Source organism: Papaver somniferum, chromosome 3 (assembly GCF_003573695.1).
Source record: "Papaver somniferum cultivar HN1 chromosome 3, ASM357369v1, whole genome shotgun sequence".
NCBI classification, from domain to species: Eukaryota; Viridiplantae; Streptophyta; class Magnoliopsida; order Ranunculales; family Papaveraceae; genus Papaver; species Papaver somniferum.
Window position 1 is genome coordinate 1,042,095 of NC_039360.1, and position 26,083 is coordinate 1,068,177.

The 26,083-nt window shown below is 36.0% G+C and overlaps 1 long non-coding RNA gene across 1 annotated transcript; it reads left to right on the forward strand.

The window, feature by feature from the left end:
* The first annotated feature begins 8,120 nt into the window (after nucleotides 1-8,120).
* LOC113360838 lies at nucleotides 8,121-9,612 on the forward strand. The gene is made up of 4 exons (XR_003364826.1): nucleotides 8,121-8,339; nucleotides 8,475-8,554; nucleotides 8,875-8,962; nucleotides 9,538-9,612. It is a non-coding gene; the product is annotated as an uncharacterized LOC113360838 (long non-coding RNA).
* The last annotated feature ends 16,471 nt before the right edge of the window (nucleotides 9,613-26,083 follow it).

Sequence of the window (26,083 nt, forward strand, 5' to 3'; positions counted from 1 at the left end):
TCAATTTATTTACTGGGTATTTGTAATTTTAAGTGAATCGATGACTTGTGATTTTAAATTGATGCAAACCCAAATTGGATTTCCACTCGTAACTTCTAAACCGAAGAAGGAAATGTCTCTGGAGAAGATAGAGAGCATGTGGTGTTATTTGAACTGGTTTTTAACTGTATGATTTAACTAGGTAGTGACTCGGGGATTTGGTACTGTTTAACTAGGCCCGAGTCTTATAATTTAGGGGCTTGGATGTCTTTTCTCAGGCCATATTTATTTTCACGTATGCACTAATATTCGTTAGCTGTTTTTTAAATAAAACGGGACAGAAAGGTCAAACCGTGGATATTAAATTAATGTTGAAAAAATGTGGTCATTTTATTAAAAACTCCTATGTTTAATCTCTTTGTTGGAAAACTCTGCTTGACCACTAGTCTGTGGGTGACATAGGGTAACTACTTTGTGAGTAATATATTTCTTCGTCAAGATCCCAAATGGCCAATTACGAAAATATGGTCCTCCACACTAATTATATCGCGGTGTACCAGAACGTGCAAATATGTTATCATTCAAAAACTGGGAAGAAAGGAGAGAGCGATGGCCTGATAGATGTAGTGGCGGCAATAGGGTGTGGTGGGGAGAAAGACGAAAAGATAAAGTTATTATATAATGGTCCCTTTGGCATGCTTAAATCAGACGTAGGTGGAGGATGTAGTACAGTCAAAGAGAATAATCAAGGATTGCATTCAAATGTTGGGTGTTTGGCATGGATCCTACTACTTGACATAGCAACTCCATGTAGTTCCTAGTACCTCCAAAGGACTATATTAAATACATTCCTCTTGAATTGTGCATTGAATGCGATCCTGTATTACCCCTCCAACTACACAGTTAACAACTGTTGACCTTTTGTTTTATTTGCAAAATCAAATATATTTTCATTATATTCATTTTAAACTCTAATCTTCGATTGTTAAATATTCAATTTTAATTTTTTTGTTAATTTTTTCTTTTATTTTATTTCTCAATTATTATAATTATTATTTATTTATTTTATAATATGTTCAGTTTTAATTATTTATTTTTATTCGTTTTCTTTATTATTAGTTTTTTTTATTTTTTTTATTTTAATATTATTATGTTTTTCTTTATTAAATGTTCATTTTTAATTAATTTATTTATTTAATTCTTTTTTAATTTTTAAAAAAGTTCTTTTAATATTATTTTATTATATTTTCCAATATTTAATTATTATTTTATTTAATTTTATCAAATAATTATACAAAATTATGTTCTTGCCATGGAAGCTGTGCATAAACCCTGACTAAGAAAGGTAGAGCTGGATCAGTCCCGCAAGGATTTTCGTTCCATTTCAGATAATTATACAAAATTGTGAAAAAACATGGTCTCTATGGCGACGAAACTGGCGACTGAAAACCAGTCGGAATCACCATGATTTCTTCACCTGCATTTTTCACTTTTCTTCTTTTCACTGTTTTTCTTTTCGCAGTTTTTCAAAACCCTTTTTCCGTTGAGTTTTCTTTCATCCGTGTTTTTCAGTTTTAGGGCACAAGTTTTTTTATTTAAGGTTAAAGCACAACTTCCATGGCAAGAACAACCAGGGCTTCTTTCACTCGCAGTCAACCGCTATCACCATTCTCTTCACAGATGCAGCCGTGTACACATTCCTCTTATGAAGAACTTGTGCTTGTTGATGGTCATTATCATTGTCCATTCAAGAACTTTGATAGATGCCATGATGGAGTTAACGACAGGGGGTATGTCAAAGGCTCTCTTCTGAAACATCAGCAAGACAAACACCTCTATTCCAACGAAAACAAGACTATTTGCAGGGATTCGATCTCTAATAACTTACACATTTTCCTTGCTTGGGAAAGAATTCTCTGCCATCTGCAAATGTGATTGTGCGGTAGTTATGTATGCAGCTTCATGCTTTGAAGAATTCATGTAAGGGACAAGATGGTACGGTGCATAATGATGTTATTTCAGGACTTGGAGCAACTGAAATTTTTCACATCTATGGTTTGGTTAAACCATCTGATGTGAGTGATGTTGGGAGTACTACAGGGGAGGCAGTTTGCGAGTCATCTAGAGACGGTGTTTGTGATGATGTTGCGGGGGAGTTTGTGGTTTCCCTTTCAACATAATTGCTTAATTGCTATGTTCCAGCGGCAATTCACTACTGTAACATGTATCCCTGATCAATGCAGGCTCAGTTTCTCGAGAACTCTGAAGGCTTGCCTGGATAAAGTTTTCATCAATCCAGCAAATTTAGCTTCTTGGTTGCAGCTTATCCTCTTCCCCATCTGCACCCTGTCCTTATACAAACCAAAAAGCTCAGCTGAAGCTCGGTATGGCAATAGGAAACGACTGCAAGTTGCAGCTATTTTTCAAGCTTTAGATGTTTGGAAAGAACCAAATGGCTGTTTTATTTTGGTGAAAAAATTGCTGCAGCTGCCTATTCACAATGGGAGTAAGAAGGAAGACAAGAAGAGGAAGACAAGAATAAACAAGGGTTAGCTAATTTGATCACCTGCCAAAATAAATTGAGTTGCGGCCATTTTACTGCGGCAATCAGGATATTATATTCAAACGGAGTTGCTCCTCGTGACGAAGCTACATACGCTAAATTACAGGAAAAACACTCGGTTGCGCTTCCACCTGCCTTCCCTTGCGATGTTGTTACGGTTGAACCAATTGTTGTGGATTCACGGACAGTCTTTGGGACATCAAGAGCTTCCCAAAAGGCATATCTTGCGGCCGAGATGGGTTACGTGCAGAACATTTGGTCGACGTGTTGAGTGGGGAAGCAGTAGCAGTTGTGGACGACTTACTCTCCTCAATTATTGGGGTTGTCAACCTTTGGTTGGCAGGCAATTGCCCCAATGGCTTGGGAGAATTCATAGATGGTGCGCCATTAACACCCTTTCTTAAGACCGGTGGTGGTATTAGGCCCATTGCGGTTGGCACGGTTTGACGTAGATTGGTCTCTAAAGTGGCTGATTTCTCCGTTGGTAAGGACATGACATTGCATTTAGGTGAATACCAATTCGGTGTGGGTGTGCCAGCTGGGGGTGAGAATATTTTACATGTTGTAAATGGCCTAATGGAGCTGAAAGGTCACACAGGCAAGATTTCAATGTTGTTCATTGACTTCTCCAACGCATTCAATATGGTGAGTAAATCTCAACTCATCAAAGAGGTTCAGCTTCATTGTACATGTATTTCTCGATGGGTAGAATTTTATTATATGCGGCCTGCCATACTTTACTATGACCAATTTATTTTGTCTTCTGCACTCGGTGTCCAGCAAGGTGATCCTCTCAGTCCTTTACTGTTTTCTTTGACACTTCATCCCTTGGTAAAGTCTATTGCTTCTTGTTGCAAGCTTGATTTGCACACTTGGTATTTGGATGATGGCACAATTGTTGGTGATACACTTGAGGTGGCCAAGGCTTTGAGTATAATAGAAACTCAAGTGCCAAGTAGGGGTTTACATCTCAATATAAAGAAAATAGAGGTTTTTGGACTTCTATTGATCCCAGAAGTGTTACTGAGGGTGTATTCCCTCCTGATATTGGTAGACCCACTAATTTGTGTTAAACTTCTGGGGGACCTGTGAGTTTGGATTTGAACTTTATTAGTGACATGATGTTGAGCAGGGTGAACAAGACCATTCAACTTATGTTTGCCATCAAAAAGCTCAAGGATCCTCAGAGTGAGATGCTATTACTTCGCAATTGCATCGGTGTGTCCAGATTATATTTTGCAATGCGTACTACCAATCATGTGGCCCTACAGCAGGCTACTCACCTCTTTGATGACCACTTGTTCAAGTACTTGAGACTTTTAGTCACTGGCGATGGCGTGGTCTTTGGGCCTTTACAACATAGATTAGCTACTTTGCATATCAAGGATTGTGGACTTGGTATTTCCACCATGGAAGACACTCGCGCCTACTGCTATCTTGCTTCTCAGATTCAGAGTGCTTCGGTTCAAAATATGATCCTTGGTGACTTATTCTCAACAATCAAAGGTTCTGTTTATCAAGTGGCTCTTCAGAACTTCATCCAAGTATGTGGATTACCTTCTACCTTTCGCATCAATACTACTGCCCCCCATCTATGCACTCCTTGGCAGTTATGTATTTTGATGCAGTTAAGAAGCAAATCCCCAACCAATTTTCTATGTCTGCAAGGGATTCCATATTGTGGCAGTGTAACCAGGTTAAACATGCACAAGACTATTTATTAGCCGTGCCAATTAGTGGGCTTAACCAATGTCTCGCACCCAGAAAGTTCAGAGCTGTTCTTTGCTATCGCCTTGGCATCATACTGTTTGTTGAGAATGGTTAATGCTCAAGTTGCAACAGATCTATGGTTATCTTTGGGGACCACACGCTTCATTGTGTTAAATATGTTGGAATTAAGTTTCGACATGATCTTGTACGTGATATAATCGCTGATATTTGTTACAAGGCTGGTATGCCTGCGCGTAATGAGGTTTCTCTTGGGTTTCTGTCTGATAATGACAAGGATTTACGTCCTCCTAATATCCTTGTTCTAAACTGGGAGAATGGGAAAGATGTTTGTATGATGTCACAGGTGTCTCGCCTTTCACTGGTGAAGGGATTCGTTCTTTTGTTCCATTAAAAGCTACCTCGAGTGTTGTTTCGCGTAAATGTACTAAATACTTGGACAAATGTGTTTCGCATGGCTATGGTCTGGGTGTTTTAGCTTTCTCTACTTTGGGAGAACTCGGTGAAGATACCTTGTGTTTTTTTAAGTGTCTGAAAAACTGTCTAGTTAGTAATGATGCCAATAGTGGTTTTGGTAGGTTTATTTTTCATACACTAGGTGTTGCTATTCAAAAAGGTGTTGAAGCCCAGCTTGTTGTTAGGATGCCCACCAAGGCGTTGTATGATTGTTAATTTTATCAAATGTTTTGTTTTAATTTTTTATTAACTTTTTTTTCTAATTATTATTATTTTCATTTTTTATTTAGTTTATTATTAATATTTAAAAAAATTATTTTCTTTTTATATTTTTTTTACATTTTTTTATTATTCTCATTATTTAGTTATTTATTTATAATTTTTATTTTTTTCTTGTTGTTAGATTTTAAAGTTAGAAATTCATCGTTGTATTACATTCACCTTATTTTCATGCACTAAGCATTGAACTGCATGTAGTTCTAATGCATGACATTACAACTACATGTGATTGGGAGTGTCATGCATTGCTAATACTGACATGCCAAACAGACCCTAAATGTTAGGAAAATGAAGATTATAATAGTAATTTCGTCTAGTAATTTTTATTTTTATTTTATTTACACCCTCCGTTCCAGTTTAGATGAAGGTATTATGCTTTTTATAAGTCTCATATTACTTGAAGGTTTTCATATTTTTTTCCAGAAATTTCCTTGTTTGCCCTGCTTTGGAATCATATACAAACATAAAATATAATATAAGCTCAATTTCTCAAATGAAATTTTAAAATAATCACTAAATTCCAAATTCACACTGGAGGCTAGGAATTAAAAATTAAAAACTTAAATGTTTTAAGAGGTATTAAGGGGGTAGATTTGGAAGATATACATTCTCTTTCTTTTTTCTCAATATGTGTGAAAACACCTAAATTTTCATCTAAAATAGGACGGAGAAAGTAATAATTTCTAAACATAAATCAATATTTAACCGAGTCAATACTAGTCAATATGAAGTCCAAGTATCGAACCCTAAATTGGGCTAAAGTTAGACCAAACCCTATATCAAAAACCATTTAACATTTTCATGTAATAAATCTGATCCTCTCTTAACGTAATAATTTCTCCGTCCCATTAGATGAAAGTTTAAGTGTTTTCACACAAAATAAGAAAAAAGAAACAGGACTAAATATATTTTTCAAACCTATCCTTATTAATATTTCTTAAATTTTTAAGTTTTAGTTTTTAATTCCAGACTAGTGATGGATTTTAGTGGATAATTAAAAAAAATTCATTTCGGAATTTGAATTTATATTGTATTTAAAATTTTTGTATGATTTAAATACAAGGACAAATTAGTAAATTTTCGGAAAATATAGAAAAATCTTTAAATAATTTGGGACTTATGAAACCCTAAAATCGACAAAAGGAGTAACATTTTTTTATCTCTCTCATCAGTGGATAATTCACAATCGGCGGCCTCTTCTATTAAATCTGATCCAAACACATCAACAGTTCTACCATCACCGTCTTCATCAAGCCAAAATTTATATTCAATTCTAAACAATCCCGGTGAATCCACTTCCATTTATGGATCTGATTCTTCTTCTTTCTTTACTAGTTGGTTTTCTTCTTCTACCAGCTCTTCCATTGATTTCTCTTCAACTCCATTAGTACTTAAACAACAACCAGGTTCTAAGATTTCAAATCTTATTAGATGTAATTAATGAACCGTATGCTAGATTCGAAGATATTCGAAATCACTCAAACAAACAAAATATAGAAATCGATGAGAAAGTTGAACAAGGAGAAGCGTTAGTGAATTGTTTAAGAGAGGTTCGATCACTCTTTTTTGAAGAATATTTTACACTAGAAGGACCCTAAATAGTTCGATAAAGTCTCGTGAAGTTCTATAGTTAAGTTAATTTGAAATGTTAGTGAATTGTTTAAGAGAGGTTCCATCACTCTTTTTTGAAGAAGATTTTACACTAGAAGAAGGACCAACATTTCAAGTTGCATGTCCATTTAAATCAAAATGGGAAACTATAGAACTTCATGAGACTTTATCGAACAATTTAGAGTTGACTTAAATTTAGTGAAAGAGTTGTCTAATCCGTTTTCTAAAGCTCAAGAACAGTTGTATGGGTTAAATAGTGAGATTGATGAAGCTCATGAACTGATCCGTGAGTCAAAAGAGGCACTAAGACTTGCGAATAAGAAGTTATCTGAAGATGTAGCTGCTAGTAATAAACAGCTTCAAGATTTGAATTGGAAAAAGAGAGATTTGGTTGCTCTGCAACAGAAACTTATGCTTATTTCAGATGTTAATGAAAAGCTATCGGACTAAATATCGGTACGTTTCTTTTTGTTTCTCACTGTCGTTCTTTAAATGAATTGAATTATATTTGTGAAGTAGAATTAAATCTAGCAAAACAAATTTTAAACAGTCTAATGTAGCATGATGGGTGATTTAGCGAATAATGTGCGTTATGAAACATGTTTTAAGGTTAAGAACTGATAGGTATATATATTAGTCAATAGTTCTAGAATATACGTATTATATTTCTTGTGTAACTTGTATGTGTGATCCAATTTTGTGTTGCTAAACATGCACCTTAATGCTGATATTTGGATGAAAACTATTTGTGAAGGTCATAAGGCTGCTGAGTATATCGAACAATGTGGTTATTATTGTTGTTAGCCTTACACTTATATTTCTCTTACTTAACATACATTTTGGATGCCATGGGAAATTTGTGCTGATTATGGAGTCACTATGTATCTGTCCAAAAAAACTACTCATAATTAAACTCAAGTTTACTTGTTGATTAGTAAAACATTGTTGAGAAGTACGTAAATAAAACTCTTAGCTACTTCAACGACATTGCTAACAAAGAGCAGAATGTTTAAGACAAGCCGAAATATTTGCAGCATTGTGGAAACCGACACCACACGGCCGACTCTATTCCCTTTAGGTTGCTTTCCTAGCTAGTATTCAATGCGGCGGCACTCCTCATTACCACTGTGCAAACCTCAGATAATGAGCATGAACTGGTACTGGTACTCGATGTTAAGTGCCAAACCTGTATAACTTAATAGCAACTGCTGATAAGGAGCAGATTTCAATCAGTTCATATAGTCCCCTATTCTCAAAATTTATCAAACAAAAGCTGAGAAGAAGCTGTGTCCTGCGGGAACAACTCTGTGGATACTTCTTAAAGTTTCCGTCAATTCCTTCATCTTTTCATATATCTTTGTTATTTTCTTCCCAACACTTCTTAGGCTGGAAATTATTGTGTGAATACTCAAAATGATCACTAATGGGCCTTAAGATGTTAGAGGTTTGCAATATTCCAATTTATACTACTAAAGGTTCTCTGAGATTATCTTAATATGTTCTTGTGCTAATAATGCATGTTGCATTTTTGTTTTCTTGGTGCTAACAAAGTTGCTTCCAACACATATCAGTTATCCAGCATGCTCAGATGTTTGAATAAAAAACTAGACTGCAACTATTACACCTGTGTGAATGAGCATGTTTTTTATGTCTTTTACAGCTAGTTGCAGCAGCAGATTGTGCAAGAGCTTTGGATGTAATCGATTACTTGCGCAATTTACTGGTAATTTTAGCTCACCATTCGAACATGAGATAAAATGTCCCAGTAAAAACATAGTTATAGGAAGTGCATGTCCTAGATCCCCTTTTTTATTTTCTATTGGATTTTTCTTATTTCGATCTTCTTCATCTATGTCAGGATACTGACAAGCTTGCTGGTCTCAAATGCTTCTGTCATCTGCATGATCAGTTAGCAAGATCCATCCAGGATATAAACAGGTATGTTTACTGAATCTCAATGTAGTCATTATCGATTCCAATATCTGGATGCTCTTACTTTTTGACTGCTATTTGTATTATTTAACTCTCTTCCTTAATTAGCCTAGGTCTGCCAGTTTGTTTTGTGATGTTTGTATTTTCCAATCAATCATGTATCAAGTGCTAATTCAGTTGTCAGCTTTTACTTTTACATTATTATTTTGTTGTTTATTTTGTTTCACAGTATTCTCGTTTATCAGATTATACTGTCTCTTGCTTTTGTTGATTGTAGGGATTGCATATTCCTTCTAGCTTGTAACTTGTGAAATTCATTCTTGTAGCATTCTTTCAGCAGAGTTCAGACGTGCTTCCATGTACAATGTCAAAGATGGCATGCCTATTATTTTGGCTAGAATAGAAGCAAGGAATGTAAGTGTGGTTTTTAAAATTTTCATTTTCAGGTTTTAGACATAATGTTTTTGGCCCTTCTTTGGCTTGTAAAATTTGACCATTTTAGTGTCATTTAACTTCTTTGGCTCAAGAGTCAGCATTTTACTTATTGGCCCATCTCTGCCAAACATTTCATGTGGAGGATGTAAGAGTTGAAAGGAACACCACTACCCTTAAACTGTCATTCAGAAGACATTTTTAAAGGAAAATTTAAGAACACTCATTAGTTATTGCATTACATTGTTATTTGGGAGCAGGCTAGTGCTGATAATCCCGTTAACTTAATCAAATTATTAATTTATTAGACTAGTCTCACTGCAAGTGAAAATCTTTTTTCCTGCAACAAAAATGAAGATTATAGTATCAGCTTGATCCCTTTCTCAAAGCTATGGTTTGACTTTTGAGATAACCAAAGGAGTTTAAGTTTTTTCTCCCAGTCAGTGTTATATAAGTTTAATTGTTGACTTGATCATTTTTTATTATAACTTTAACAATAAGTCAATAAGTTGTATTGTGCAATTATAATTTTCTAATTGGAGCTTACATGGCTGAAGTTTGAGATGGACGAGGAAGAAATGTTTCGCCTTCGTGAACGTCTTCTACCTTCTGTCATTGGATTGCTCAGAACTGTAAGGCCATATCTTTATTATTTCTTTTCGTTTAACTCGTGTTCAACTATTCCCATATTTGAAAGTTCAATATTTTTTAGAACACTGCTTTCTTATCTGTTTGGCATGCACCTATTCAGAAAAAACTCCCTTCTGAGCTAAGGAACTACCATAACACATTAACTCTCAGTATGAAGTCGACACTTCGGACAAATACAAAGGAGTTACGCTCTCCTTTGGTTGACCAACCCATGGAGCCACTCACAGGTTTTCCTAGCCATGAACTCGAAGAATTCATTCAATATGTGTATGGTGCTTCCAAGGTTTTACAGGTAAGATAATGCTCGACTCTTATTTTTAGACATTGAAATTAGTTCACTTAATGTAGCATTAACCATGAGCACTCATGCCTTGATCTGGATTATCAGTAACCCGGCTCAACTGATAACGTAAACTAATAATAATTTTTGCTAAACAATAAAAATGATGAAAACAATAGACTACTGTTTTCTAGGGAACAGAGTAAAAGTAAAAGAACGGCAAACAAAGAAAATAAAACGAAGACGAAAAAAGGAACTGGATGCACATGTAACAAACATAGTACTTCTGTAACCTCAAGAGTGTATATTACTTTGTTTGTCTGCTTTAGCAACTGCATAGTATGAGTAATGTAATTTCTCTTTTTTACTGAATGCAGGTACAATTAGTATGGGCATCTGAAGTTAAAAAGGCTGTTGAGTGGATTGTGTTGAACCTGGATAGTTGCGATGCAGCCTATGCTACTGATTCTATTTCAGTGGCCAATGCGAAAGCATGTCAAAAACTCTCACCTTATTCGCTTCAGGAGAATGCTTCCAAGAGCCCAACTACATCGAGAAAAGCAAATGACATCTCAAGTTTCGATGTGTCAAGCAATTTACGGCAACTATTTTCTATTTATTCCTTAATATTAATAACCTGATCCCTAAAATGGTGGGAAATTTTCTTGTTGCTATTCGGGGTGAACCAGAAATACATGTATTCTAACTTTTAAACCATGCTCCCTCTCTACTTTTCTTCACTCAACAATACCTAAAATTCTCGTACATCCATATGTTTTAATTTTTTCCTTTACTTGTATGCCTCTCAAATTTGTTTGTTGCTTGTATTCAGTCCAATGTCATAAGGATACCTAGGATGTTCTTTTTTCCGTTTTTCATCCAAGGATTCTGGAACTGGCTTAGTGGATTAACTTGATCCATGGGGTAAACTATTACCGGGTTTCGGGGTCAGTTTTTGGCATACCTTCTGCTCAGTCGGCTCCCATGAACTGTGTGAAGTGTAATTGTAGTCTCCAGTTGAAATATTATTTGTGGCTTCCTGGGTTTTTATTTGCTTGTTCATTCTGAACTCTAGTGCCATTCATTGGTATAGAGTCAAAAGTTATGACATTGGACAGTAATTTGAGGAACTATTGTTGTCTACAGTGATGAAGTGCTGCTGGAAAACACCAACGCTGTGATTTTAGCGTGTCAGAGGGCTCATGAAAAATGGGAGTATGTCCTTCTGGTTCGTTATGCTATGGAGAATAAAGTATCGGAAGATTACTGGATCTTTTACAAACTCACCAAGGATGTTTTAACAGCTACAGAGACGGTATTACTTGTTCACCGGAAAAGACAAATTTCTTTTCATAAATTGATTTGAATTTGAGGTTTATGTTTATATGAACAGATTGGTGGTAAATTGACGAATAGCGTATGGTGTCAACTGCGGCTTCTGTCGGCAGACTTCATTTCCTACCAACATGATTCTATGGTCAGAAAGCTGTTTATGATCTTTAGCTTATTTACATTTATTTTTGGAATTTGCTTGTTGCTTATACTTCTCGATTTGTTACGGCAGATGTAGAAGATTAAGGCAGTTCTTGACCAAGAAACATGGACTTCTGTGGACGTCCCAGATGAATCTCAGGCCAGTATCATGTTGTTTCAATCTTCTGAAGTGTTGACTAATGACCGTCAAGGCGAAGCTCTTGGTAGCCCTGATATTTCTTCAAAAGCTGATGGTTCACCTGTGGCGCTACCATCTCAGCTTGTTGGGCAGAACGAGTCCAATGAAACCTTTGTTGGTGGCACAGAAAGTAATAACAACACAAAGGAAAAAGCACAATTTACATCTCAAACCCTCACTTATGGTGCCGTTGGCTATCACATGGTGAACAGGTTAGTTTATTTTTCCCACCCTAGCCAGCCTCTTCTAGTTTTCATTTGGTGTCTTTACAACTGGGCTAGAATCGTACAGCAAATGTTTCTTAATTTTAATGGACATCAACCTGTTTTTCCATCAGTCATCAGCTGTTCGATCTTCAACTGTAGCATATCATGAAATTTCAACACAATAGTTAAATGCTTATGCAGTGAAAAGAGGCTCCTTATTTAGTTATTTTGTTTTGAACCATGTACAGGAGGATCTTTCTTCTGCAAAGCTGTTACGGATTGATGCTTTATTTTTTATTTTAAAAAAAAAATAAATAAATTCTTTATAATAGTCAGCAGTCATGTAGAGCTAGAACCTATAAAAAGTCTAGCATATTTTTTCCTTCCCTATTTCAGTGAAGATTGTATTCTCGGGAAAACTAACTTTGATGGTTGTTTGGCTTCTTTTTTCAGTGGTTTAATTCTTTTGAAGATGTTATCTCAATACGTTAAAATGGCTAACTTTTGGCCAGAAGTGACACTTGAAATTACCTCACATGTTGGGAAACTTTTAGAATTTTTCAACACAAGGACGCGCCAGCTTGTTTTAAGAGCTGGTGCCATGCAGGTATAGTTGGTCGTTACGTACTTTTTATGAAATTAATGCACTTGTGTTTTAACCTTTTAGGAATTTATAAGTGGTTTTCATGGTTCTGTTAATTTGCATGCAGGTGTCAGGGTTGACGTCAATAGAAGATAAACACTTGGCTCTAGCAAGTCAAGTGATCAGTTTTGTGCATGCGATTATTCCTGGTAAATTTATAATTGTGGTCAATTAATTGCATATGCATAATTTACTTGATAAAACAGAAGGGTATCATGGTTCCATACTGACATGGTTCTTTGTGTGTGGAATAAAGAAATCGAAATGTTTCTTTTTCGGAAACGGGGATTAAATGAGCTTTTCAAGCCATCAGCAATGTGTGATGTTGGTCAAGTAGCCGAGGTATGTTGTCCTAATTTATCGTTATTATCTTTTTAAACCATGCTGTCATTTCTAGTTGGGAACTTTTTAAGTTTATTTTTATAGCTCACATATTCTGGTGTTGTTGTTAGCAGTTCTTATATACTTACGGATGGGTTGGGGGGTGGTATCACATATTCTGTTGTTAGCAGTTCTTATATACTTACGGATAATGAAGATTAGTAGTCGATACTATTCAGATGCATATTTCATGCAGTATCTTACAAGCCAGCAACAAGAGGGCTGGTGCAACAAGTAGAGTTCTCGTTTTTATATAGTGTGTTCATTTGTACTGCGGAGTCACGATGCGAGGTAACTTTTTGTGTTTATCGATTTTATGTATTGGTTCATGGCACAATTGTAGGTATAAATTTGTTTCTTTACATTTAAATCGCGTAAATATTGAAGTTGTTATATTAGACGAATCTGTGATGCAATGGTAGCACAACTGGTTCCCAGTCAGATAATGCGTGTTCGATTCACGTCAGGTTCACTCAATCGAGTATGTCAATTTTAGTTGTGGACACTAGATTTTGATATTTATCCATGGTACGCTCTGTGAAATAAAATGTCTAGAGTAGTCATGAATTGCATGTCTGACTTAAGTACTAGTTGATTTTCTTTTACTTCCCTTGTTTAGTTGGACTATGCACCTGATTCTGTTAGATGCAATTGGCTTTCCAGCATATGACCAAAAGCTTTACAAATCCATATGATTGATTCCTAACTATAATTCATCCAATGGTTTAGCTAATTTCTTGATCGAGACATAACTAATGCCCTGTTCCTCTTTCTTGTGGTCATGTGCCCCCAACGCTGCAACTGCTGTTTGGCAATCAAGAAGTGTCTCTGTCCGTCTGTTTTAGCTTTTTCCAACTCTTTCCGACACAAAATCCTTGACTTTTTTTTTTTAATTTTTTTTTCCTTTTTAGAGTATGTCAGCTCCTCGGCCTTACAATCCCATTGGTGTTTATTTGTAATCATAGCAGATTCGGTGGTCTCAAAACCCCAGTCAGTATAAACCACCGCGAAATACACTTTATTCAGTGGTTCTCCTCACGTGACGTGGGTTTCACTCCTGAGAAAGAGTCTTTTTCTTGCAGTAAATTGGACGTACTACTGTATTGATATGGACATAAAAGAGGGATTAAGTGGAACGAAATTGACGGGATGGCAGAGTTGTGGAAAGACTTGTTTCATCCATATTTTTGATCTTAGCTACATGGAACAATATGCTAATGCTGAAAGATAGAAGAATTGAAATCTTAGATCAAAACACTATGTATGAATGGTGTATGAACTGCCTAAACAAGAATTGTTGAACGACTAAACAACCGGAGCCTATTACTCGTTACATCAAAAAAATTCCATTAATGAAATATGTAAATCCATTGGAAAATAAAAAATACACATGTCTGATGAAATGGTTCTTGCTATCTGCTCCAATAATGAATCATTTCATTGGTTTAACAGAATAACTAACTAAAGTTGATAGACCTTTCTCTTCGTCTCAAGTCAACGGATCTTCTCAATTGAAAGATCTCTTATATGGCTAATACACATTCCAGTTGACCGAGCCTAATTCTAATTGTTTTGCTCCAAAGCAAAGATATTCACGGGGCCGGTTCGTCCTATTCAGATATTCACACGACCAAGAGGTATTGGATTTTCTTGCCCTGAAAGGGTAAGAAAGGCTAGGTATTGGATTTTCTTGTCCTGAAAGGGGAAGAAAGGATGGAACGCCAACATACGTCTATCATCGAATTCATCCGAACTGATAGTACCCATTTTGGGAACGTCCAGTGCCAAAATAATTGGATGGGTAAGTCGCCAATCCCTAGAACGGACTATGTAATTTACTTTATCTGTTGGGTTATGGGCGGGCCTTTTATCAGAGGTTTTTATTGTATCAATTTATCCTTGTGTGATTCCCGTTGAAGCATATACTCGGGGGATAGTGCAGGGCGGACGATCTCAAAGTGGACTCCCCATTCATTAGATAGAGAAGATCTCCAAAATTTAGTGATACACTGCCGAACTTATTCCAATTTCAACAGCTCGGACTCGGATCATAGGGATCGCCGGAATACTTCATATCAACAGATACTCGGTCTATCAATATCGATTCGATCCGAAATCTCTTATATAATTGCTCATTTAATGAGCATTCTCAATATTATTCCTTAAAGAAGACTCGAACCTCCACGCTCTTCAGCACGAGATTTTGAGTCTCGTGTGTCTACCGTTTCAACATCAATGCATTTTGAAAGTGAATCGTATTCCATGAATATGATATCTATCTAGTGTGATGTATGGGGATATATGACAAGGGTGGAGTGTTGGAGTATTTCTATCGATCGGTCATGTTATATAGGCCCGGCTCGGACATCCAATTGCTTCGATTTGAATTATCCGGAGGATACCTTAGATATATCAAAACGATGTACAATCAAACCTACTTCTCGATTCAATAGAAGCCCCGAAAAGTGAATATGATAGCCAAATAACGAGAAATATGTAAAAACCAGGTCCGATTACACCTATTCTAATCCTAAATGGAATGTAACGACGCGGGTTTCCTATGTAAACATAGTATCTATTTACATACGCTCGAATTCCCCCTTCTCATAATGAGAATGTACATAACCCTATTTCGATCTGGTCCAATTAATCCATGATATATATCTGCCGTGAATAACAAAGGGCTATCACAACAGCTTAATATTGTATAAAATTTAATATAACGTAGGTATGCCTCTTCGTCGGAAAAGGAAACAATTGTTGGGATCTTAAAATTGAATAAGAAGGAAAAAAAGATGATGAATTAGTAAAAAATTTTGACGAGTTTTTAAATAAATATTTCCTGTGTTTCTGAAAAAATGTTATTTTCACTTTTTTAACTTGGCCTATTTTTAGTCTAAAATGAAAGGTGAAAGTATCTCTTCTTCCAAAACGGAGGTAATATTTGATTAGTGTGAAAAAACAGATTCCTTTACCGCCAATTTTAAATTAAAAAATATTTAAAATATGGTATCCCAACCTATTAGTGGTTCTACATGTTAACCATGCCAATGCACCAGTAGATTGAAATTTCACATTATGTACTTAATTCAATTCATCTAAAAACGTCTTTTATGCGAACTATTTTGCCCATCTCCGATGGTGTTTGGAATTTGCATTCACTCTGATTTGTTTCAAGTTAGAGGCATCTCATAGTTACTGTAAAAAATCTCGTAGTTACTGTAGAATAAACAGTTAGTACTATTTTACTGGTTTTGAAAGAACATGTACCAATTGCGTTAGTCTGACTGCTATTTGCATTACAGGTGAGATGCTAATGAGATGTGCGTTTGGTGATGCAAACAAAGCTCCACCCCCGCTTCAAAAACTAACTCCAGATAAAATAATATATGCCTTCTGGAAAAGGGAGGATTGAGGAATTACTTCAGTTAGTGCATGCGTCCTCATGTAGAAAAGAATTTATTAACTGATTTAATGTCCAAGATTCAATCCCGATCCATCAGGTTCTGATGATCTCATGGGAGAACTTCAGAAGTCTCTGTTATGGTATGAAGCACTTGTGTCCATTTTTCATTGCAACCTGTGATTAAGTGCACAGCTTCGCTAATTCTTCCTTTAGTAACATTTTAAGTTGAGTTCCCTTTCCGTATCAGCGCAGCCATGATGCAACAGCTGATTTAATCCATATATACAAAATGCCTTTTTAGAGTGAGTAGTTCTGACTGATCAATTTAAAATTGTTCATGAATTAACAAATACACGAGAAACTTTTTTCTTCGCTATGCTTAATTATCAATGTGTCCACGGGGAATTTGTGGGACTCTTGTCTACATTAGTCCTCCCAAGTACTCGGGTATTTTTGGTTCGGTTCCCAAACATATGTTGAAAACTATTGTTCGGGTCCCAAATCTAATCAAACTATTGTTTTGTGCAACGTAGAGCAGAGCAATGGTAAAAATTTTATGTGTGAAAATAAAAATATACATATTCAAATATTGCTACAGAAGTATGCAATGCATTAAGGGTTTTGCACGTGCTTAATGCGGGAAAAGAGAAAAAAGATGTAGTATAAATTATTTCAGCTCTACAATGTTGACCATAAATCCCACATACTACACCCCATGAATAATTTCTAGATTTAAATATTATTCAACATCAAAATATAAACCAAGTGTTAGAAATATAAAGAGTTTTTACATTCGATCTATAATGAGATCTACATCTATGATTCTTATGGTTTGAGGTTACATTGGATTTACATGAAAACTCTGTTAAAGAGTTTTTGGTGGAAGTTCTAGTTCTAGCTTGAAAGAGGAAGAAAAAGATAATAATAATAATAATAATGAGCCTACCTTCTCTCTCCTAATTTATTTCTTTATATATTAGGGTTGTTAGGAAAGAAAATTACATTTGTATCCTTAAACAAACTAGGCTAAGATGTGATGTATACAATCCTATATTACTAAGTAACTTCGTCTTTCACATTGCGCCACGTCTCGAGTCACATCTTTTGTATCTACATTTTGCCTCTTTTTTCTTGAGGTAGCTTGAAGAACGATCCTTAAGGAAAAGAAATCAACCTTGGTATAGTTCTTGGAGAGAGACGTGTGGTGCTTGAATCGATGGTTGAGAGATTTGTGAACTTTGATCTCCGTTGCTGAAGGAACTGAGCGAAAGAATATGTCTTGTTTCAAAAGTATATATACTTGCCCCTATTCTTACGTGAAGTTCCGATTATGACAGAGATTCAATGATTGTTGTGTCCTTGTATTTGTTGTTGTTGATCTTTAGTTGCGGTAGCGAAGTGATTAGATGTCGTGTCATATCTTGACGAGATAACTTTTGCTTCATATGCCCATACTTTGTTGTTGTCGAAGACTCTCGTTTTTCTCGAGCGAGCTTCTTTTTCTGGGATGATTCTGACCAAGAAGGTAAAGAACACAAATATATTTTTGTTGTAAGGATTCGCAAGCTCGTTAACGCTATTAGACCAGTCAAGAGACGACTTAGTCGCTAATGACTTGATTAGTTTAACACAAACGTTAATTATTAGAAATTCTTGTAGACGTTAACTAATTTGAAGGGTCGTCCGGTAAATTTTTTGAAGTCGTTAGAAAATTTGAAGGGTCGTTTTGTTTTATAAAGTTTTCCTGCCGACCCTTTATATGACACATTGAAATGAATGTCTAATCGGATTTTTTTTTTGGTCTTTGACCTATTGTAGCAAGAATAAAGATATGTTTCCTATGATAACTCCTCCTTCCAAACCTCCCCGCCAAGATAAATACTTAATTGTCGGTCCATTCCACGGAAAAAAACCGTGCGAGGTAGCCTTGTCTATCCACGAACCAAGGGACAAAGGTGATTCGTCGTCGGATTCGTCGGCTTCATCCTCTCCTGTTGTGTCTGCTACTGGAAGTGATGAAGATGAAGTTTCCGAACATGAAGAAATTCCTTTAGGAGGTGAATATGTTGCTGATGATGATGATGGTAATATTGGAAAAGATGGTAATGGTGGTAATGATGGTAGTATAGAGGAAGATGAGGATGAGGATGAAGATGATGCTAATGATGGTACTGAGGGAAATGGTGGTGACAGTGGTGACGAGGATGAGGATGATGCTAATGATGGAAATAACAGTAATGATGAGGATGATGCTAATGATGGAAATGACGAGGATGATGAGATTCAGGAGGAAGAAGAGCCTCATGCTAAACCGACTGTGCAGGCGAAGCGTACAACACCAATTGCACCCAGCGCGAGACACATTCCACTCATTCGTATGCGGCTTACCTGTCTTAGCAGTGGGAAAGCTAGAGGTGAATCTAAGGATGACGACAAGGTTCTATTTGGATATGATAGCACATGGGCTCGCATCATCTACGAGACAATCGTAACAATCTCAACTTTGATTTTCATATGTTGTGTTGATATTTAGTTTCTTTTGTTTGATTATCTACTTGTTTCTCTTTTGTATGATCATAAGAATGCCATACGTCTTTTTAGACACCAATCTTCTTATGCAAAAATGCAAAAATGGTCGCTAGAAGGTGAATGTGCAAGAGTGAGAGATATTGTTGAGAACTCAGGTTTGTATGCTGCGGTTGAGAACTCAGTGATTGCGTATGAAAAGGCTGCAGTATCATGTTTTTGCGAGAGGTATTACGGTAAAGTCGATACATTCCAATTTCCTTTTGGCGATATGGCATTGATTCCCGAAGATGCAGAAAAAATTCTAGGGTTGCAGGTTGAAGGAAAATCCATTGGTGACAAGTTCAGGAAGAACCTTACTTGGAAAGAAATTTATGCACTGACGGAGAAGTTGTTCGGATGGGATGAAGAGACGACTCTTAGTCATTTTGTCATGGGAAAGAAGTACCCAAAGAAAGAGTTTAAACTTAAAACCATTAGAAAGATGTATGCTGGGTCACTTGAGAAAGACGGAGACAATGAACTATTATCTGATTTGGAAGTTCGTGCGACGGAAGACGCATATTTGCCGTATGTCCTTGCTTCGGTTATATTTTTCGATAGCAAAGGAAACAGAGTCAGCGTCAACCTTCTTCATCTTTTGGATACGTTGTAAGAGGTGAGTAGGTATTCGTGGGGGACTGCCATAGTTGCACATTTGAATGCACAACTTGCAAAGGCATCCCGAGAACGAACTTCTCAAATGAACAAGAATTTTTCTCTACTTCAGGTAATTTAAGTGATCAAATATGTTGTGTGTTTGTGATTTCTTTTGTTCTATATTTTTAGATTTATCGTGTTTTCTATTGTTTTGATGGTGTTTTAGGTAGGGTCGTCAAGTTGTAAAATTTAAAAAGAGCGACTCTTTACGAATGGTTGACGACTCTACATGGTTGTCTAACGACTCTTCAGAAACATATGTACAACTTTCTGCATTGTTTTCATCTAGAGTCGTTCGGGGTTATATATCAAACCTGACGACTATTTATACAAAGTTTTAGAGTCTTTCAGGTGTTGAAGTAATTCTCTAACGACTCAAGATGGTATTTGCATTTATTTCATAATTTGAAATCAACCAAATTTGGTTGAGTCGACCAACGGTAAAAAATTCAAAAAATTGTCAGTTGGGTCGTTCAGTTCTATAAATAGAGACTCATATCTTACCTCATACTCACACAAACCACAATTCTCAACCAAGATGAAAAAGAGGAGAATACAAAATGACTACTCCCTACACTCCCGAAGAGAATTGTGCCATTGCGAGAGCTTTGTTGACAATTACAAACCACTTTCAAGATCAAGGAAAAGAAATCGATGAAACTACCGATTTTTGGTGGAACCGTGTATTCATCGTTTTTGTGGCGTTAGACGGAAATGGAAAATCAAGGTCTTTGAAACTTTTCAAGGATCGGTTGAAGGATATATCCTTTGAATGTGAAGTTTTCAAAGGAGAATTGAAGGCCGTGAGGGAAGCCTTACCCAATATGTTGGGTGCTATAAGAGGTAAAACTTATCCAAATCTTTGATCGATACTAACTTAATATGTTTGCTTTTTCAGTTGAGGAAGGTGTATGCCCATTACGAGGTGCTTCGTGGGAAAAAGTTTGAGTTCGACGATTGTTACTTCATCTTGGAAGGAAACATGTGTAATTACATGCTTTATGATTAAGTGTATAAGTGCACCGCTGTTATGTATTGCGTTTCATTTCCTTCAAAGTAATCCTATGAAAGATGTATTCCTTTTATTATTCAATGAAATGATTCTATGAAATCAACAATATAAAAAAAATGTGAAAGAGTCGTTTGGTTCTAAACATATTAAGTTGACGACTCTCACTAATATATGAAGTGGCTCAAAAGGGTCGCCAGTATATAGGAATGACACATTAACGACCCTAAAAGTAACTTCTTCAGTGAGTAAAAGGTTTTAGAGTCTTTCGTATCTAATCATATTAAGTTGGCCACTCTAATTAATCTATAAAGTGGCTCGATAGGGTCGTCATTATATAGGAATGACAGATTAACGACCCTAAGAGTAAGTTATTCAGTGAGTACAAGGTTTTAGAGTCGTTCGGATCTAAACATATTCACCCAATGACTCTAAGTTGGAGTCGTCAAGTATGTCACACTTGGTTGACGATTTTTCATAACCTGCAAAAGTTACAGGATAGAGTCGTCAAAGATTTCGTCAAATCATTGCCGACCCTTTAGGGTCGTTGGTTTATTACACTATTGACCTAACAACGCTCACTCTGAGTAGTTGCATGGGGTTCATGAATCGACCACTTGGAGAACCATTCATGCAATTTGAAGAGTATAGGAAGTTTACCTGATTGTTTTGAGCTCCGGGTTTTTCATATGGAGGATTGGTTCCTTCATTTTGAGCAATATGATCTTCATTTGCATCATTTACCAAAGCTTCTTCTATTAACATCTCTTCATCAAACATCCAATCCATATGATTAGTTGAGACAATCTTACCATCAACACAATCATGTATGTTGTTAGAACATTCACCAACATCACTTCCTCCACTAAAATCACTCATTTCAAGTAACCCTAATTTCCCCCCCTAAAAGTCACCCTCTTCTTCTCCACAACACAAAAACAAAAAATTTCTTTTATCGAAATTTTATCCCTAAATATGATTTTAATCCAACTAAACTATTTAACAACTTAATAAACCTAATTATTACTAATGATATTAGAGTAGTTTAGCCATTTAAAAAAATTTGGGATAAGGGATAAGGCTAAGTCCTATGGGCTAGATTGGCCAAAAAGTGTTGCAAATCATGAAAAAAGTGTGGGAAAAAAGTTAACACTCTTTATGGCTACTTCTCTCTCCTAGCATTTGCTCGCAGTCGAACTATCAGCGAGATTGAAACGCTGAATGGTGCGGCGCTCAAAAAGTAACCAAAACTCCGAATGGTTCGGCGCTCAAAGAAATGTTGAATGGTTCGGCGCTCAGGGATGACGTGTCTTGCTAATCTAGCAGCTAGATATCTATCCCATAAGACTTAGGAGGTTGCCCAAGCTGACTGAATGTCCAATCTAGCAGCTAGATATCTAGCCCATAAAACTTAGCCTAACCACCAATTACTATTTCATGACCTTTTTTGTCCTGTAGTGTGAGGTCTCTTATTAAAATTTGGGGCCCCCAAATGATTTTTTTTTTAAAACCAGGGGTGTAAAATAATTTTTTATTCCCATTAATATCAGGCTTGCCATTCAATGATGTTTCCATTGTTCTGTTTTTAAGTCGGGAACAATTCGAGATGGTTATGGTACTGTAGAAAGGATGGCAGAAAACAGAAAAAAGCTTATTTTAGTTGGTTTCATTGTTAGAAATAATTTTATTGCATGTGGCAACACAATTCTTTCTTTACTTCCTAAACATGTCCTGGCAAATTGGATATTGCTGGGTTTCTTCATTTCTTTCCCATTTCTCATCGTTATTCACCACAGATTAGTTCTCTTACTAGGGAAGAGTTGTCATTTATCAGGTGTACTAGACGCTGAAGAGTTATTTTTTATAAGTAATGGAATGAGGAAGGCATCACCAAGCATGTTACGGGGAATCCACCACAACAACAACTTCAATCAATCAGGTATCATCTCTGGAAACCCATAATGTTTGCACGTCTCTGTTTAATTAATATGCATGTAGATGCCCTTACTGGACTAGAGAGATCACAAAATTGTGGCCTATGTAGCTGCCCGTTATATATAAAGAGGAACAATACAAATTGTCAAGTGGAGGGAATAGAGTTTCGTGTGTAAAAATTGCAATAAATTTTGTTTCATCCTTTTACTGGTGAACTAGTGTTTTCGGATTTTGGATATGTTGGATAAATATCTGTGTTACTGATTCTCCAATAATAAAACTCGTATATTATCCATCGATCCGTTACAACTATTTGTAACACGGTTTTCACTTATGTATTCCATGTCGTAATCCCAACAACAAAACAAGAAAAGAATGATAGAAAAGATATGGTCAATCACAAAAATTAAACAGATTTACTTGGGTGTATTGAGGCGAGTAATCTTCTTGCTTAAGATATTTGATGCCCTGTATATGATGTTGTTACAAGTTTAGCGGAATATGTCTCCAACATTCAACAATATCTCGATGTTTTTCACAACAATTCGATAACACTGAACATCGAATGCGAATAAATGTAGCACAAACACTTCTTTAACCCGTGAAGACACATGCAAACTCTTAAATTTCTAGTACTAGTTTTATGACTCTAAAAACACCCTTGCAATGGAGAATGGGTGGGGTTTATATAGGTTTAGAGGTGACTATTGGAGAAATCCTTTCATGAAGAGTCACAACCCTTAGTGGAGAGTCGCATCCCATGAGATAAGACATTACATATTGAAAAGATTTAAGTGAGTATACACATCCGTTCATAGTAACTATCTAACTCATATTTTTATTCAAAATTCCAACAGGGTAACAAAAATGAAAATTGTCCATTACGAGAGCCTGGGAGGGCAAGAAAGATGCACATGAAGAGATTTATTCCCACATCCATTCACGAAGAATGTTGCTATTATGATAGTATGCCACATTAGTTATGCCACGGGTCTACAGTTCTTGTCTGTTCCAATAGCGAAGCCAGGTTTTGAGATTAGTGGGAGCTAAAAATATTTTTAACAAATTGTATGGACTAAACACTCAAACTTTCTTTAAAAGGGGGACTAAATTCTAAAATATGGAGGGTTGCACATAAAATATTAACGTATTTAAAGGCTACTTAGAGATTATTATGTGTGTGTGTGGGGGGTTGTACTTGTATTGTCTAGAACATTATCAAGGCAATCTTGGAATCAACAAGCATGTTCGTGGACAAATTATGTATTTGTATTATGCATCGACCACATTTTTTTAAGACCATCATACTAATAAAAGTCAAAATAAGATTTCCCAGTTTAGAAAACAGAAACTATGAACTGCCGATGCTTAGCACCACAAATATAAGAAAATGATGTACACGGATGATATAGATAACTTATCAATTCAAATACATGTGTATAACATATGAATTATCCAGCCAATGACATCCCTAGAATTCGTGCTAAATGATACCAAATAATTGCAATAATCAAGCTTACAAGAAGAATTGTGAATAAAATCAATAGCAAGATATTGTACCCCATCGATGAATAAATCCCTAGGGTGTGGTTCTACCACTTTTTGTTATACTAAACTTTTAATAGCCTGCATATCAATTTAAACTAGTTAAATCCTTGAACTTGACAAATAAATAACAATTGATTGAAATATCCAAGAAACTCTTATGAGAAAGTATACCTTGTTTATGCATCCATCACCGAGATATTTTTCTTCTTACTCGCTTACATATACTATGTTCTCGTTTTTCAGAAATTGTCTCATAGAGATCGTGAAGGATTAGGTCATAAAAATCATACTTATCAATGATCATTTTGCCGAAAAACCTACATCGCGTTTAAAAAATAGATAAAACCAACCTAGATCTTCTCCTTTTTAAGAACCTCCCTTTTGGGGAGCGGCACATACACTTGTTTTTCATGATCGGTTTCTTCTGAAAAGCTTTACTTCTCTGATCCTTGTCACCGCTTTATAATTATGGGAACTTTTCGCAACGCTTTTAGGGGCTGTGATCTTTAGTCTTGAAATTTGTGCGTATCTATTCTCTCTGACTCTTTGCAACAGTTTTGGACACTGTGGTCTTTTCTTCTGAACTTTTCCTCCACGGTTTTTCTACTCTTCTGGAACCTTTTGTGATGCTTTTTTGGATGATTTCTCTAGGGTTTGCAAGAGCCTAAAGATGTGGGCAACTAGAAAACCCTGCGAACTTCACAGTAGAGATTTTGACATCTTATAAACTCGATTTTGATATCTTGTAATGATGCAGTTCCAGTGCCTTCCGAAGGTCATGGATTCATGAAACCTCGAACATCGAATCTGGACTGCAGTAGTTGCGATCAACTGGACTGCAGTAACTGCGATTATCTGGTCTAAAGCAGCTGCGATCAGCTGGACTACAGTAATTGCGAAAAACTGGACGGCAGCAATGATTTTTGACGATGTCCAAACTGCTTTCCCACAAACACGATTTTGAAGTTTTTTATGCTACTTTTCTCAATGGGAAAACACGATTCCTTTTCTCGTATTCCCCTTAGTCGGCGCCAATGTTTGTAACCAGAAATATTTCCAGGCACTAAACACGATGATTTTAGTAATGATAATCAGAGCTAGAAATTTAAGAGTTTGCATGTGTCTTCAAGGGTTAAAGAAAATTTTGTGCTACATCTATTCTCATTCGTTGTTCGGTGTTATCGAAGTGCTGCGAAAAATATCGAAGTATTGTTGAATGTTGGAGACATATGTCGCTAAACTTGTAACAACACTATATACAGGGCATCAAATGTCTTAAGCAAGGAGATTACTCTCCTCAATACACCCAAGTAAGTCCGTTTAAGGTTTATGATTAATCATCTCTTTTCTATCATTCTTTTCTTGTTTTGTTGTTGGTATTACGAGATGTAATACATAAGTGAAAACCGTGTTACAAAGAGTTGTAACGGATCGATGGATAATATTAGTTGTATTATTGGAGAATCAGTAACAAAAATATTTATCCAACATACCCAAAATCCGAAAACACTAGCTCACCGGTAAAAGTATGAAACAAAAGTTATTGCAATTTTTACACACGAAACTATTCCCTCCACTTGACAATTTGTATTAAGAGTTTGCATGTGTCTTCAAGGGTTAAAGAAAATTTTGTGCTACATCTATTCTCACTCGTTGTTCTGTGTTATCGAAGTGCTGCGAAAAATATCGAGGTATTGTTGAATGTTGGAGACGTATGTCGCTAAACTTGTAACAACACTATATACAGGGCATCAAATGTCTTAAGAAAGGAGATTACTCTCCTCAATACACCCAAGTAAGTCTGTTTAAGGTTTATGATTGATCATCTCTTTTCTATCATTCTTTTCTTGTTTTGTTGTTGGTATTACGAGATGTAATACATAAGTGAAAACCGTGTTACAAAGAGTTGTAACGGATCGATGGATAATATTAGTTGTATTATTGGAGAATCAGTAACAAAAATATTTATCCAACATACCCAAAATCCGAAAACACCGATAAAAGGATGAAATAAAAGTTATTGCAATTTTTACACACGAAACTCTATTCCCTCCACTTGACGATTTGTATTGTTACCCTTTGTAGATAACGGGAAGTGACATATGCCACAATTTTGTGATCTCTCTAAAGTATCTAAATTGGTAATG